At 36.5% G+C, this 16,277-nt stretch overlaps 1 protein-coding gene across 4 annotated transcripts in view; it reads right to left on the bottom strand.

Annotated features, from left to right (window-relative positions):
* TBC1D12 (TBC1 domain family member 12) overlaps positions 1 to 16,277 on the bottom strand; it is a 97,683-nt gene that overhangs the window by 44,344 nt on the left and 37,062 nt on the right. The window contains exon 1 of one of the 4 annotated variants that reach the window (XM_027595267.1): positions 13,706 to 13,725. The exons of 2 other annotated variants lie outside the window; for them this stretch is intronic. The gene's annotated coding sequence lies outside the window, so the exon portion shown is untranslated. Of the gene's footprint in view, positions 1 to 10,408; positions 10,428 to 13,705; positions 13,726 to 16,277 lie in introns of those variants that run through there. One more of the 4 variants, XM_027595260.1, reaches the window with a different exon arrangement.

Raw genomic sequence — 16,277 nt, 5'->3', positions numbered from 1 at the left:
CACCAAAGTACAATGGTTGTCTAGAGAAAAAGCACTTGTGCAATTATTTGAGTGGTAAAGAGGCCAAACCTCTTTTATTATGGACACTATTTTTTTTAATTACTTTGCATTCTTTTTAATTTTTTAATTTTTTTATTAAAGATTTTATTTATTTGACACAGAGAGAGACAGCCAGAGAGGGAACACAAGCAGGGGGAGCGGGAGAGGGAGAAGCAGGCTTCCCGCAGAGCAAGGAGCCCAATGTGGGGCTCGATCCCAGGACCCTGGGATCATGAACTGAGCCAAAGGCAGACACTTAACAACTGAGCCACCCAGGCGCCCCTATGGACACTACTTTTTTTTTTTTTTTTAAAGATTTTTATTTATTTGACAGAGAGAGACACAGCGAGAGAGGGAACACAAGCAGGGGGAGTGGGAGAGGGAGAAGCAGGCTTCCCGCCGAGCAGGGAGCCCGATGTGGGGCTCGATCCCAGGACCCTGAGATCATGACCTGAGCCGAAGGCAGACGCTTAACGACTGAGCTACCCAGGCGCCCCTGGACACTACTTTTTAATTAAAAGAAAACTAAGAGCAAACTATACTTATCCAGACTTGAGTATCTGGCAGATATTTTCTCAAATTTGTACAAAGTAGGCACGCCATCTCCATGTTATTCCTCCAAAAAAATACAACCCCAGTCAAGTCATGAGGAAATCATCAAACAAACCCAAATTGAGGACCTGACATAATAAATATATACATTTGGTCTCTGTTTCCTGGCACACAGATCCTAAAACCCTTGAAATCTCTGAATTAAGTGGGGTTTTTTTGTATGCTAATGAGATGATGGGTAGCTGAAGTCTCCTGGATATCCTCAGGATAGGGACTAGTTGACAGGGGCACCAACCATGTAATGAGAGGGTTGGACCTTTCAGCCCCACCCCCTACCTCTAGAGAGGGGAGAGGTGCTGGAGGTTGAGTTAATCACTAATGACCAGTGAGTCAATCAATTATGCCTACATAATGAAGCCTCCATAAAAAGCCCTAACAATTTATAGAGTGTTCCTGGGTTGGTGAACACATGGGGGTGTGCAAGGGTGATGCGCATGGAGAAGTCATTGACACTCTACGCCCCTTCCATATACCTCGCTCTATGTACCTCTTTTATCTGATTGTTCATGAGTTTTAAACTTTTATAAAACTGGCAATCTAAATCTAGTAAGTAAACCATTTTCTGGAATCCTATGACTCATTCCAGCAAATTATCAAACCCAAGGAGGGAATCATGGGAGTCTCCAATTTATAGTTGGATGGTCAGAAGTACTAGAAGCCCAGACCTGGAATTGGCTTCTGGGGGGTTGGGAGGTGGGGCGGGCACACAGGACTGAGCTCTTATGCTGTGGAATCTGACACTGACTCCAGGTAAACAGTGTCAGAACTGAATTCAATTGTAGGACACCCTGCTGGTGTCAAAGAATTGGTCAGCATGGGGGGAAAAACCCTACACAGCTGGTGTCAGAAATACTGAGGGTAGTTGATAAAATAGTTTTTCTTTTAAGGAACATGCTGGAAAACACCTGACCAGTACCACTCAAAAGTGTCAAGGTCATAAAAACAAGGAAAAATTGAGAAATTGTCAAAGGCCATAGAGACAAAGAAACACGGTAACAAAATACAATGTGGTATTCTGGACTGGATTCTGGAACAGTAAAAGGACCTAAGTAGAAAAACTGGTGAAATCCAAATGAAGTCTGGAGTTTAGTTAACAGCAATGTACCAGTGTCAATTGTCAATTTCTTAGTTTTGACAAAAGTCCAGAATAATGCAAGTAATATTAGCATTAATGAAAAATGAATGAATGATTATACAGGAACTCACTGTATTTTCTTCTCAACCTTTCTATAAATCTAAAGTTATTCCAACATAAAGTTTATTAAAACAAAAAAGGATGAAGTGAGCTAGTGATTTCAAGGAAAGCAACGGAAAGTAATTACTGTCAATAATAAAAGTCAACCTTTCAAGTGAAATGGAAATTCTGCAAAACTTATAAATGCCACATGTTTGACAGTTTCCAATAAATTTTTCAGATGAAGTCAGTAATGATATTACTGTAATTTTTAAATAGTCTATAATAAAATATTACATTTAAACGATCTGCAATATGGCAAACCAGTATTTTCCAAATGATCAATTTATAATATTATGAAACCACATAGGGATAAAAACATCCATTCAAAGTGCAAGAGAGACCAGTGGATTTTAATATAACAAAGTTACATATTTTCAGATTCCACAATAGAACTTAACCTTTAAGAAACTACCACTTGATGAGTTTGAGTGTACCAAAGAAAAATATCCACAAATATCTGAAAAGGCTATTAAAATGCTCTTCCCTTTACAGTTGTTAAAAAGAAAACCACAGGCCCCAAATGGAGTCACTTAGACTACACAGAGGCTTGATAACCTAACCTAACTGCAGTTTCAACCTGCCCCAGAAATGTAGTCTTATTAATCAGTCAGTCAGGAATTTTCTGGTCAGTACCAATGAGGTAATCTGTCACTGGGCCCTCTCCATCCTCTCTCCCCGTCTCCCCCAAAAGAAGATGAAGTAATCTGCATCATAAGACCCCTTAAAGGGTCTTCCCTAAAAAAGGGCAACTTTGCCTGAAACCATCCTTTCTTTTCTTTTGCTAATAACTTCTTGACCCACCCTCCTTCCTACAAAAACCTTCCATTTTGTACAGCTCCTCAGAGCTCCCCTCTACTTGCTGAATGGGATGCTTTACAATTCATAAATCACTTAATAAAGCCAATTAGATCTTCACATTTACTTGGCTGCATTTTGTTTTTAAACACTGTGTACATATCAGTTTGAGGCCAGATTCTCTTCACAGATGTAAACCAAAACAACATACAGCAAGAAACTGAAAGCAAGAGTAGATATTTAATCTAGCCTTCTTTTATTAAGTCAGACTTCAAAGAGATAAGAAAAAGTAAAACAATGGCACTCTTCCTACCAGTTTTTTTTTTTTTTTAAGATTTTATTTATCCATTTGACAGAGAGAGAGACAGCGAGAGCAGGAACACAAGCAGGGGCAGAGGGAGAGGGAGAAACAGGCTCCCTGCTGAACAGAGAGCCCGACGTGGGGCTCAATTCCAGGACCCCGGAATCACTACCAGAGCCAAAGGCAGCCGCCCAACCGACTGAGCCACCCTGGCACCCCCCTACCAGTTTTTTTAAAAATACTTTTTAAAATACAGTTAACATAAATGTTACTTATGTTAACGTGTTATGTTAACATGTAATGACTTTACTACCATTATTTTAAAATGAATTAATAAATACCTCAACATTTCAGTTTTAACTTGGGGTATAGCAATAAACGATAATCAACTTAAGCAAAAAGTCTTTGAGGTTGTTAATAACTACAAATCCAAAGGAGTTGTAAAACTAAAACACTGGAGAACTGTTGGTCAAGTCAACCACTGAAAAACTAAAACAAGGATATATCTAATAAGCTAATAATGGAAATATAATGGAGTACTAAAATTACTCAGTTAATCCAAAAGAAGGCAGGAAAAGAGAAAAAAAAGAAACAAAGACCAGATGGGACAATTGGAAAAGAAATAGCAAGATGGTAAATTTAAAACAAGTCACATCAATAATGACATTAAATGACACTCATTTATAAAAAGCTCAGCATTTCAGATGGTATAAAAAAGATTCAAATATGTTGTATAAGAAACCCACTTTAAATATAAAGATGAATAAAAAGGAAAAGAATAGAAAAACAAACATCATGAAAGCACTAATTGAAAGCAAGCTGCAATGGCTAAATTAAAGTCAGACAAAAACTTCATAGGCTGATTCATCAAGAAGACAAAAACAAGCTTCAAAACACATGTAGGAAAGGGAGAAACAACAAAGTAGACTGTGGTGGAGATTTTATTATTCCTCTTTCAGTAATTCACAGAACAGAAAATCAGAAAAATCATACAGGACTCTCGCAACACTATTTTCTAACAAGACGTAACTGACATTTACTTAACACTCCCCCAACATCTGCAGAACGCACAATCTTTTCAAGTGCACAAGGAATATTCACTAAAACAAGCTATGTCTGACGCATAAAACAAGTCTCAAACCGAAAAAGGCTGAAGTTGTATAATGTATATTATATGACCATAAAGGAATTAAATTAGAAGTCATTTACAGAAACTTATCTGGCAAATTCTGAAATATTTGAAAATTAAAATGATACACTTCCAAATAAACATTAGTAAAGGAAATAACAACAAGAACAAAAAAACATTTGAAATGGAGCAAAAAAAATGAAAATACTGAAACTTGTGGAATATAGCTAAAGCATGGTTAGTGGGAAATTTATAAGCTTAATATACTTATATTAAAAGGATGAAAGGCCTAAAATCAGTGATCCACCTTAAAAAAAGCTAGAAAAAAAGCAAAAACAAATCCAAAGTAAGAGGAAAATAGTAAACAATGAAGAGCAAAAATAAATGAAATAGGAAACAGAGAGGAGGTAAAAATCAGTGAAATTAAAGGCATGTATTTTAAAAAATCAGTACAATTGATAAACTTCTGGTAAAACTGGTCAAGAAAAAAGAGAAGACACAAATTACTAAAATCAGAAATGTAAGAGATGATCTCTATCCATATCACATATCCAGTAGACTTTAAAAGAATAAGAGAATATTAAGAACAATTTATTCCAATAAAATCCAACAACATAGATGAAATGTAAAAACTTCTTGAAAGCATGCTACCAAAATGGACTCAAAAAGAAATAGAAAACTTCATGACCCTATGGCAATTAAAATAATGAATTTATATTTAAAAATTTATTCAAAAATAACAACAAACCTCCATATTTGGTTTTTGTCAGTAGTTCTCTACTGGGGTCAACTTTGGCCCCCAGGCAACATTTCTGGTTGCCACAACTCTGGGTGGGGGTGGAGTGTGGCTACTGGCATCTAGTGGGTAGGGATGCTGGTAAATATGCTATTGCAGAGGAAAGTCTCCCACAACAATAATTACAAGGCCTAAAATGTCAATAGCACTGAGGTTGACAAACTTTGCCTTTGATAATTTCACTAACAAGTTCTCCCAAACATTTAAGGAAGAAATAATACTAATTCTACACAAATTCTTTCAGAATAGAGGGGGAAGAAATCATTCTCAATGCATTCAATGATGCCAGCATTATCCCAATACCAAAATCAGACCAAGATATTAAAAGAAAATTACAGACTAGTATCTTAAATGAAAATTCTTAACAAAATATTAGCAAATTGACTTCTGGTTTCTGGTCTAGCATGGAAGAAACTTAGAAGTTGCCACTCCATCCTAACAAGTAAAAAAGTCAAACAAACTAAAAAAATTAGTAACTTTTCTTGGGCCTATCAGAGAAGTAAAGTCACAGGGTGAACTATGCCCCCCAAAATGGAGACAGGTAGGTGGATATAAAGAAACAGAGCAGAAAGCCACGAGCACAAACCGCTGTGGGAACAAATCCCAGGGCAGGAAAACAGGAACTATAATTCTATCATTTGAAAAATGGCTGGAGGCACAGCGTGCACAGGTCTGAGAGCTAAAACTACAAGAGAACCCAATCCCACATACTTCTGTTTAGTTTTACCTCCAGTAACTCTACCAGGTCTAGAGTGAAGATTAGAGAAAAATCCCCTCATGCTTCTAGCGGTAGAAGGGGAAAGGAACTATTTTTTCTTAAATTTAAATTCAATTAACATATAGTATATTATTAGTTTAAGAGGCAGAGTTCAATGATTCATCAGTTTTATATAACACCCAGTGCTTATCACATCATGTGTCCTCCTTAATGTCCATCACCCAGTTACCCCATTCCCCCCCATGCAGCAACCCTCAGTTTGTTTCTATAATTAAGAGTCTCTTATGGTTTGTCTCCCTCTCTGATTTTGTCTTATTTTTCCCTCTCTTCCCCTATGATCCTCTGTTTTGTTTCTTAAATTCCACATATGAGTAAAATCATAATTGTCTTTCTCTAACTTATTTCACTTAGCATAATACCCTCTAGTTCCATCCACATCCTTGCAAATGGCAAGATTTCATTTTTTTGATGACTGAGTAGTATCCCATTGTATATATAGACCACTCCTTTATCCATTCACTGTTAATGGACATCTGGGCTCCTTCCATAGTTTGATAATTGTGGACATTGCTGCTATAAACACTGGGGTACAGATGCCCCCTTCGGATCACTGCTTTTGTATCTTTGGAGTAAATCCCTAGTAGTGCAATTGCTGGGTCATAGGGTAGCTCTATTTTCAACTTTTAGAGGAACCTCCATACTGTTTTCCAGAGTAGCTGCACCAGCTTGCATTCCCACCAACAGTGTAGGAGGGTTCCCCTTTCTCTGCATCCCCGCCAACATCTGTCATTTCCTGACTTGTTAATTTCAGCCATTCTGACTGGTGTGAGGTGGTATCTCAACGTGGTTTTGATTTGTATTTCCCTGATGCCGAGTGATGTTGAGCACTTTTTCATATGTCTGTTGGCCATATGGATGTCTTCTTTGGAGAAATGTCTGTTCATGTCTTCTGCCCATTTCTTGATTGGATTATTTGTTCTTTGGGTGTTGAGTTTGATAAGTTCTTTACAGATTTTGGATACTAGCCAAGCTGAGGGTTGCTGGAGGGGAGGGGGGTGGGGGATGGGGTGGCTGGATGATGGACAGTGGGAAGGGTATGTGTTATGTGGTGAGTGCTGTGTATTGTGTAAGACTGATGAATCACAGACCTGTACCCCTGAAACAATACATTATATGTTAATAATAATTAAAAAAAGGGCACCTGGGTGGCTCAGTTGGTTAAGTGACTGCCTTTGGCTCAGGTCACGATCCTGGAGTCCTGGGATCAAGTCCCGCATCGGGCTCCCTGCTCAGCGGGGAGTCTGCTTCTCCCTCTGACCCTCTTCCCTCTCGTGCTCTCTCTCTCTCAAATAAATAAAATCTTTAAAAAAAAAAAACTTATCCCAAAGAAATTATCAGATATATAATGGGATACACACGCACACTTTTTTATAATAGCAAAAAAAAAAAACAACTGTACCTAATATCATATCTGATGGTAGCTCAAGGTTTTGTTGCTAAGATCAAGAACAACACAAGGATGTCCCCTCCCACCACTGTTTGTCAACATTATACAGGAAGTCCTAGCCCATGCAATGAGACAAGAAAAGGAAACAAAAGGTATACTGACAGAGAAGGAAGAAATAAAAACTGTTTTTGTCTGCAGATGACATGATTATCACTGCAGAAAATCTGAAAGAATAGACAAACTCCTGGAACTAATTAGAGTATTATAGCAAGGTTGCAGGATACAAGGAAAGTCAACTGCTTTCCTATATACCAGCAATAAATAAATGGAACTTGAAATTTAAAACACATTTACATTTTAGCAACCAAAAGAATGAAATACTTAGGTATAAATCTAACAAAATATGTACAAGATCTACATGAGGAAAACTACAAAACTCTGATGAAAGATATCAAAAAGAACTAAATAAATGGGGAGATATGCCATGTTTATAGCCAGGAAGAGTCAGTATTGTCAAAATGTCAGTTCTTCCCAAATTTATAGATTCAACACAATCCCAATCAAAATCCTGGCAAGTTATTTTGTGGATATTAACAAAGTGATTCTAAAGTTTATATGTAGGGGCGCCTGGGTGGCTCAGTAGTTAAGCGTCTGCCTTTGGCTCAGGTCATGATCCCAGGGTCCTGGGATCGAGCCCCGCATCAGGCTCCTTGCTCTGTGGGAAGCCTGCTTCTCCCTCTCCCACTCCCCCTGCTTGTGTTCCTGCTCTCACTGTGTCTCTCTCTGTCAAATAATAAATAAAATCTTTAAAAAAAATAAAAATAAAAGATTTAAAGCTCATATGTAGTGGCAAAATATCTAGAATAGCAAACTTAATACTGAAGGAGAAAAATGAAGTTGGAAGACTGCTACTACCTGTCTTCAAGACTTACTATAAAACTACAAAAATTAATACAGTGTGGTGCTGATAAAAGACAAATGTATCAATGGGACAGAACACACAGTTTAAAAATAGACACATATAAATACAGTAAACTGATCTTTGACAAAGGAGCAAAGACAAAAGAATCAAACAAGGATAGTCTTGTCAACAAACAGTGAGTAACTGGACATCCACATGCAAAAAAATAAATCTAGGCATAGACTTTACACCATTCACAAAAATTAACTCAATAGGCATAAATGTAAAAACAAAACAAAACAAACCAAAACAAAAAATCCCAACTATAAAACTCCTAGAAGATAGGAGAAAACCTAAATGACCTTGGTCATGGTAATCATTTTATTTTGCTGTAACACCAAAAGTACAAGCCATCAAAGAAATCACTGAGAAGCAGAACTTTATTTAAATGAAAAACTTCTGCTCTGTGAAAGATGCCGTAAGAAAATGAGAAGACAAGCCACAAACTGGCAAGAAATACTTGCAAAAGATACATCTGATAAAGAACTATTAGATAAAATATACAAAAACTTCTTAAAAGTCTGAGTTCTGTTCTTATTGTTATATATATATTAAAAATTTACTTATATTTAGAGAGAGAGAGCATGAACGAGCAAGTGGGGGGGGGGAGGTGCAGAGGTACAGGGAGAGAATCTCCAGCAGTCTCCCTCCCTGCTTAGCACAGAGCCCAACATGGGACTCAATCTCACGACTATTAGATCATGACCTGAGCCAAAATCAAGAATTGGACACTTAATTGACTGAACCACCCAGGTGCCCTGTTCTTACTGTTTTAAAATGAACCACCCAGGTAAAAAATGGCAAAAGATCTGAAGAGAGACCTCACTAAAGAAGATATATAGACAACAAGTAAACATAAGATGCTCCACCTCATATGTTAATAGGGAACTACAAGTTAAAACAACAGTAAAATAATACTGTGTACCCATTAGAATGCTCAAAATCCAAAACACTGAGTAACAAATGATGATGAGGATGTGGAGCAATAGGAACTCTCATTCACTGCTGATAAGAATGCAAAATGGTATACCCTGTTTGGAAGACAATTTGGCTGCTTATTACAAAACTAAACATACCCGGGCGCCTGGGTGGCTCAGTCGTTAAGCGTCTGCCTTCGGCTCAGGTCATGATCCCAGAGTCCTGGGATCGAGTCCCACATCAGACTCCCTGCTCAGCGGGAAGCCTGCTCTCCCTCTCCCACTCCCCCTGCTTGTGTTCCTGCTCTCGCTGTCTGTCTCTGTCAAATAAATAAATAAAATCTTTAAAAAAAAAAAAACAAAACTAAACATACCCTTACCAAATGATCCAGCAATCAGAATCCTTGGCATTTACCCAAATGAAATGGAAATTTATATCCATAAAAAAAAAAACCTGCCTGTGGATGTCTATAGCAGCTTTATTCATTAATGAATAAAATGAAATTATTCCATATGATACTATAATGTCATTATACATTTGTGAAAACTCTTAGAATGTACACCACCAAGAATACACCCTAATGTAAACTATGGATTTTGGGTAATTATGATGTGTCAGTGTAGATTCACTGATTGTAACAAATGTACCACATGGTGGTACAGGATGTCAACAGTGGGGACGTTGTGTGTGGGGCGGGGGACAGGAGGTATATAAAAACTCTCTGTACTTTCTGCTCAATTCTGCTATGAATCCAACACTATTCTAAAAAAGTTTATCAATTAAAAAAATATATATATGCAAACCAAATCCAGCAATATACAAAATGGATAATAACTTTGACTAACTGGGAGTTTATCCCAGGAACGAAAAGTTGATTTAACAATCAAAAAATGTTTTCCAAATTAATAAGAAAAATTAATAAGTAAAACAGATTGCCTCTGAGCTTTGCCTCATTTTAATGGATGAGAAAACTAGATAACTAGCACCATCAGGTACCTGAAAGACATAAATTAAAATCTCTCAAGGATGATATCACCTTAGCCTTCAAACTGTTTTCTCCATATGATGTTCCAAATATTATATCCAGTAGCGAAGCAAAGGTAACTAGGCATGCACAGAGATAAAATAGCATCTAACAAAAACTAGCAGAGGGGCACCTGGGTGGCCCATTCGGTTAGGTGTCTCACTCTTGATTTTGGCTCAGGCCACAATCTTGGGGTCATGAGATCAAGCCTCATGTGGGACTCCACACTTGGCAGGGAGTCTGCTTGAGATTCTCTCTCCCTTTCCCTCTGCCCCTCCCCCTATTCATGCCTGCACTGTCTCTCTCTCTCTTTCTCAAATAAATAAATCTTAAAAAAAAAATTAGCAGAAATGATTTTCAATATAAATGGACCTATAGAATTTACAGACAGTGGAGTTATCAGACATGGGCTATGAAACAACTATACTTACTATGTTAAAGTAGATAAAGGCCAAGCTTGAAATTTCAGCAGGGAACTGTAAACTGTAAAAAGTGATATAGCAGATTTGAAAAAGAACCAGCTAGAAACACAGAGATTTGAAAAACACAAATCTGACATTAGGAACTCAATGTATGGGGCTGTATTTTTAACACATTCTCTAGGTAATCCACTGTATTTAGGAACCAGAATCATAGACTATTACAATAAATCTTAATGTCCTTGTTTGCCAACCCACTTTTTTCTAATTTAGCTTCTATAATGCCTCCAGAATTACTTTTCTAATATATGAATTTGATGTCTCAGTACCTTATTTAAAAGTATTTTGGGGGACCCCTGGGTGCCTCAGTCAGTTAAGCGTCTGCCTTCGGCTTAGGTCATGATCCCAGGGTCCTGGAATTGAGCCCCACATCGGGCTCCTTGCTCAGTGGGGAGCCGGCTTCTCTCTCTGCCTGCTCCCCCTGCTTGTGCTCTCTCTGACAAATAAATAAAATCATTAAAATAAATAAATAAATAAATAAAATGTTTTTTAAAAAAGGTATTTTGGATAAAATCCAACTCTCTAATCTTGTGGCTAATGACCTTTCACCATCTATCCTATATCCCTGATATACTGGCCTACTAACTAAAAAAGTCTTGTGCATTCCTGCTTGCTCATTCAATTTCCTCTTTCTGGGATGGCTTTCCCCATCCTGTCTACCTTATGAACTCCTACCAGTTAGTATACTTCAGAACACAACTTATTATGTCATCCCTGAAAAGAATTAACTATTTTTTCATATGTACTCTTATACTTAGTTCACAACTCTACTATAGCACTCAAAATCATTAAAATTATATATGAAGCTATGTCTCCCCCCACAGTTATACCGGAATAATTCAAAGGCTAGGACTCATATTTATATCCCAAGAACCTGAACCAACATACACAGTCAATGTATGTTGAATAAATTATGAATTTACTGAAATAAAAGCCAGACAATCCTAGAGAAGAATCTAGAATCAGTTCAAGAATTTTGTCCTTCAATATCTGCTAGAGAAAAGGCTTAGAGTTTGCTAACATGAGGTCACATTGTTAACTGGTAGCAGAATGGTATTCTGCCACACTCTGATGTCTTGGGCTCTGTAGCTAAAGGTTATCTACCAGAAAGAAGGTGACTAGGAGAGAAATGTGAGAAAAGATCAGACTATAGGTTCAAAGGCAGGGTGGCCATTGTCTTGGAATAGCTTCTTAAAGAAGTAAAATACTAGAACTGGGGAGAGTAAAGAATAAAATAGGAGCTTCTCTTCCAAAGACAACATGAAAACCAAAATAGCCTGACACATAAACTGACTTGACTTTGAGTTTCAGTAGACAGTGAGAACAACTCCCTAAAGGAGCTAATGTTAAAGCTGCATCAATCAGGGCACCTGGGTGGCTCAGTCATTAAGCGTCTGCCTTTGGCTCAGGTCATGATCCCAGGGTCCTGGGATCGAGCCCCGCATCGGGCTCCCTGCTCAGTGGGGAGTCTGCTTCTCTCTCTCCCACTCCCCCTGCTTGTGTTCCCTCTCTCGCTCTGTCTCTGTCAAAAAAATAAATAAAAATCTTTAAAAAAAATAAAAAAAGCTGCATCAATATTTCTATATGCTATGAATAGTTTATAGACAGCCAGAATAATGTTTTAGAAATGGAAGTAACTTCCCATGTGGACCTCTCTACCACCTCAAGACCATGCCTGCCCAAGATAAAGAGGCTCTCTTACACAACTTGATCCAAGAGCCAGGAAACCATAACACTTGGAGTAGAGAGGATAAAGCCAATTATGATGCCTTTACTGATTCTAAATTTTATTCCAGAATCTGTGAAGTAGGAGAAATAAAATCCATCACATAACTCAATCTTAATTGAAACCTTGGGGCAAAACATTTAATCGCCCTTTGGCAAACAGGAATGCCTTAGTAAACTTCATTTTGGTAAAGTTATTAGCACAATTTTGTTTGTTTAGTCTAATTTGATGCCTAACATAATATACAAGTCTGACATAAAGACAGAATGAATACAACTTTTAATATAACTTTGATACAAACTGTATTTACAGAATCAAATAACAGGTAGTATTTTCAGACTGTAACCCTTTTCCAAGTCTCTGTCTCTGATGATAGCAAAAAACTTTCCTCCAAATCCCACCCAGTTCAATTTGTGAGAACTTACTGCTTTTATTCTTTTAATTTTCTTTAACCAAAGCAAGTTTCTTTCTTAAGGTTTATACTTTTCTCCTCTCCAAGAAGAACAGGCTGAGCTATTATGAATTCCTCTCTCAACCTTCAGACCATACAAATTAACTTTTATGAAATCAATTTATTCACACATAGGAAAGACAATATTTTATCATTAACTATAAAATAAAGAACACACATGCAGCCAGAAAGGTAGTTATTGACTAGCTTCTCAAGGCAACATTACACTAGGTAACAAAGGTGAAAATAAAACAGGCAAGGGTGTAACAATTTTAAGGACTTTTCAAAAATAAATTCTGAACACAGTCCAGCCCCTCCACAATTTAACCACAAATAAGGAAGTAGGTACTTTTTGCACTACTCAAATTTTACACCAAAGGTATCTATACTTAAGCATAATTAAAGCCAACAAATTGTTTTCAAATATTCTAATGCTGCACACACCAATCAAGTTATTAACCAGAATATTAAGCTCTAACACGTTCACAATGTTATATATTTAAGTACTGCTCACAAAGCACACATATTCTAGTCCTTTTCATAATGTTATTGTTCCTGCAGTAAAACATTTCAAAGGCAATGGCTTAACTGAGGAGAGTGACCTATTCTTTTAGATTTTTAAGACATTTTAAAGTGCTCAGATTAAGAAATCAGTGTCTTAAAAGTTTTTTCCCTTACCTATCAAAAGTTATGTGAAAGTGTTTCAACCTCTCAACTGAACTTCACTCAGAAAAAGACATGAGTGATGAAAAACTGGAAACATCATCTAAGTATTACAATCTCATTTTCTTATTTAAAGATGCCAATATAAAAACAGTATCTAGCAAAAAAAGATCTGTCAGTTTGATATAAATAGGGTATATTCAATGTAGTATGCAATCATGTTACAATTATACATAACATGGCTCCTTTGTAATCATTCTTACTTGCAGTTTGGAGATCAGACGACAATGTAGCTACATTCCAACTTTGGCCAATTAATTTAGAAAAACCAAAAACTTAGGTCAATTGAATTACAATATAACTGAAATACTATTTATTATTAATAGATGCAATTTTTAACATGGCTCACCAACTGGTTCAAAAGGCCACAAGCAGGAATTTCACACCTGCAAGAGAACACATGTGATAATCCTCATAAAATAATATTATGAATATTCATGTGATCTGGGAACTGATTCAAGTTAAATGCCAAACGTGAGTCAGCTGGACTTTGCTATTATCCTAAAATGATTTTTATGTTGCTTTATGTTAACATGAAAAGCACTAAAACTGATCAGACCTTTAATAAAATTTACTATAATTAAAAAAAAAATTTAACCTACAAATATCTTTCATTTATGAACTTCATGTATCTCTGAAAAGTTACAGGTGCAAAACAAGGAAAGATAAATAAGGCAAAAAAATTTATATATATATAGTAACATTCTGTTCTTGGAGTAAAAAATATATATATATAACACCATATACGTAAAAATATACACACATAATTATATGTGCTTCCACACAAAAAATGAATTTTAAAAGGCCTAAAAATGTGAAGGGAAAGTGATATGAGACATATCTTCCTATAATGTCTTACATTTTTATAGAGAATGTAATCATGTGTTAATTGTATAATTAATAATTAAGAAAAAAGTTTGTAAATAAAACCTTAATTTTCTATATAGTTACTTTATAATCTTATAGAGGTCTTTCTACTAAAAAGAAAATTCTGGCCCAATAATATAGTCATACTTAAGAATATATCAACTCCTTTCTGAATATCTGCTTTAAAAAATTATTATCCTATGAAATACTCCTCATCCTCTAATCTCTCAATAAATCTTACTATTTTGCCCCTCAAAAAGCAAGTAAGGAATCCTTAGAAAGCCCAGCAGAATGTACTTTCCTTCTGTATTTTTAGCACTGCCTCACTTTTTCAGGCACTTTTACACTGGAATTACTAGCTCCCTTCATTTTCTACAGCTTGAATAGCATAAGGCCCTTCCCTAAAACATGAAAGATGTATCCTGGGGCGCCTGGGTGGCTCAGTCATTTAAGCATCTGCCTTCAACTCTGGTCAAGTGCCACATCAGGCTCCAAGCCCAGTACGGAGGCTGCTTCTCCCTCTCCCTCTGCTTCTCCCCACACCTCCCCCTACCGCACTCGAGCACTCCCTCTCAAATAAAATCTTTAAAAAAAAGAAAGAATGAATGAAAGATGTGCCCTAACATTCTTCATGTCTTTACTGATCCTTCATTTTTGATTTCTGACTCTCAACATATAATATTCATTCAAAAGGAGTACATGGTAAAGGATCTCAAACAACTTTTATTTTCATAATGTTTTAAAGAGTTTAAAATTCAGGGCTGTGAAAAACATGTTTTCAAGTGGAAACAGTGACACAAAGTTATAAATTTATTGTTACTAAGAAAAGAAAATCATGCCCACCTTGAAAATGACAACTGCAGGGAAGAGCAGAGCAAAGTCAGACAAACGGGGAGGAGAGCACAAACATACAAACAGGGAAAGAGAAAGCAGAAAGGGAGAGGCAGAAACAGGCTCCATTCATGGGGAGATACATATTTTGAGGGGGGGGAAGGATCAGAAGAACAAAGACTTCACTATCTATCGTACCTCCCAGAAAACAAACAATCATGGAAAAAGCACCCAAATAACACACTAACCTACACATCACTGGAAAGTTCAAAAATTAAAAGTAGCAGGTAGGAGATATCATCATTTCTAAAAGGCCAAAGGACTACAGAGGAGAGCAACTGCATCAACTCCACTCCCTCGTCCCACATGAAAATACGAGTTGTTCTTTTCCTGATCCCTCATCAAATTTTCACACAATATATATGAAAGAGAGAATGTGACATCTTAGCTTTCCAAAATGAAAATGGCTAAAAGTATACAGCATATAAGTAAACCGATAATTATCCAACCAGTAATTTACTTAGAGACCTGTTGCAGAATGTTAGTTTACATAAAGATATAAAAGTATGCACATGCATATTTAACGTAAACTATCATAAAGTCAAGAATACAAACCTTCAATAGCAAGACCACTGTTTTGCCTCTAGAGGGCGAACTTGGTCTTCTGGAAAACTCTAGACAAGAGAAGTTACTTTCAGACTTTACAAAAAAAAGTTAAAATTTAAGATGTTGCGATAGCAAAAATTCCCAAACTTTCCTGGGTAGCAGTACCCTTAGCATACCATTAATTTTTTCAAGTCTTCCCCTAAACCAATAGAAATACCTAAGTATTCTGTTTAGTAAGTAGTTATGCCCAACAATTTAATAAGGATTAATGTCCTAACACTTAGTAGTCATTTGAAAAAATACACATAAATTGAAGGGAAAAAGGTTTTCATTCTTAAATAACCACAATTACTAATTAGGCATGTATGCTTCTTGTGCACTGTATAATTTCACAAATCTTGAAATCAGATTGGACCTGATCACACTCATTTCCTGTTGAACACTGATTTTTGCAGTTATCTGATTTTCATCACAGCAACCTCAGAAAACCAGATTTACAAAGATATGATGCCACAGAAAAAAAATATAGTGCCATTTAATGTCAAAATTGTGTATAATTTCAAGCTAACAGTCTGCACTGTAACCACCAGACGTGGAGTATCACTGAGTCAGCCACT

The sequence above is a fragment of the Zalophus californianus genome, chromosome 15, assembly GCF_009762305.2.
Source record: "Zalophus californianus isolate mZalCal1 chromosome 15, mZalCal1.pri.v2, whole genome shotgun sequence".
Taxonomy (NCBI): Eukaryota; Metazoa; Chordata; class Mammalia; order Carnivora; family Otariidae; genus Zalophus; species Zalophus californianus.
Note: the sequence above shows the minus strand (reverse complement) of the source record. Positions and strands in the feature narration are given on the sequence as shown.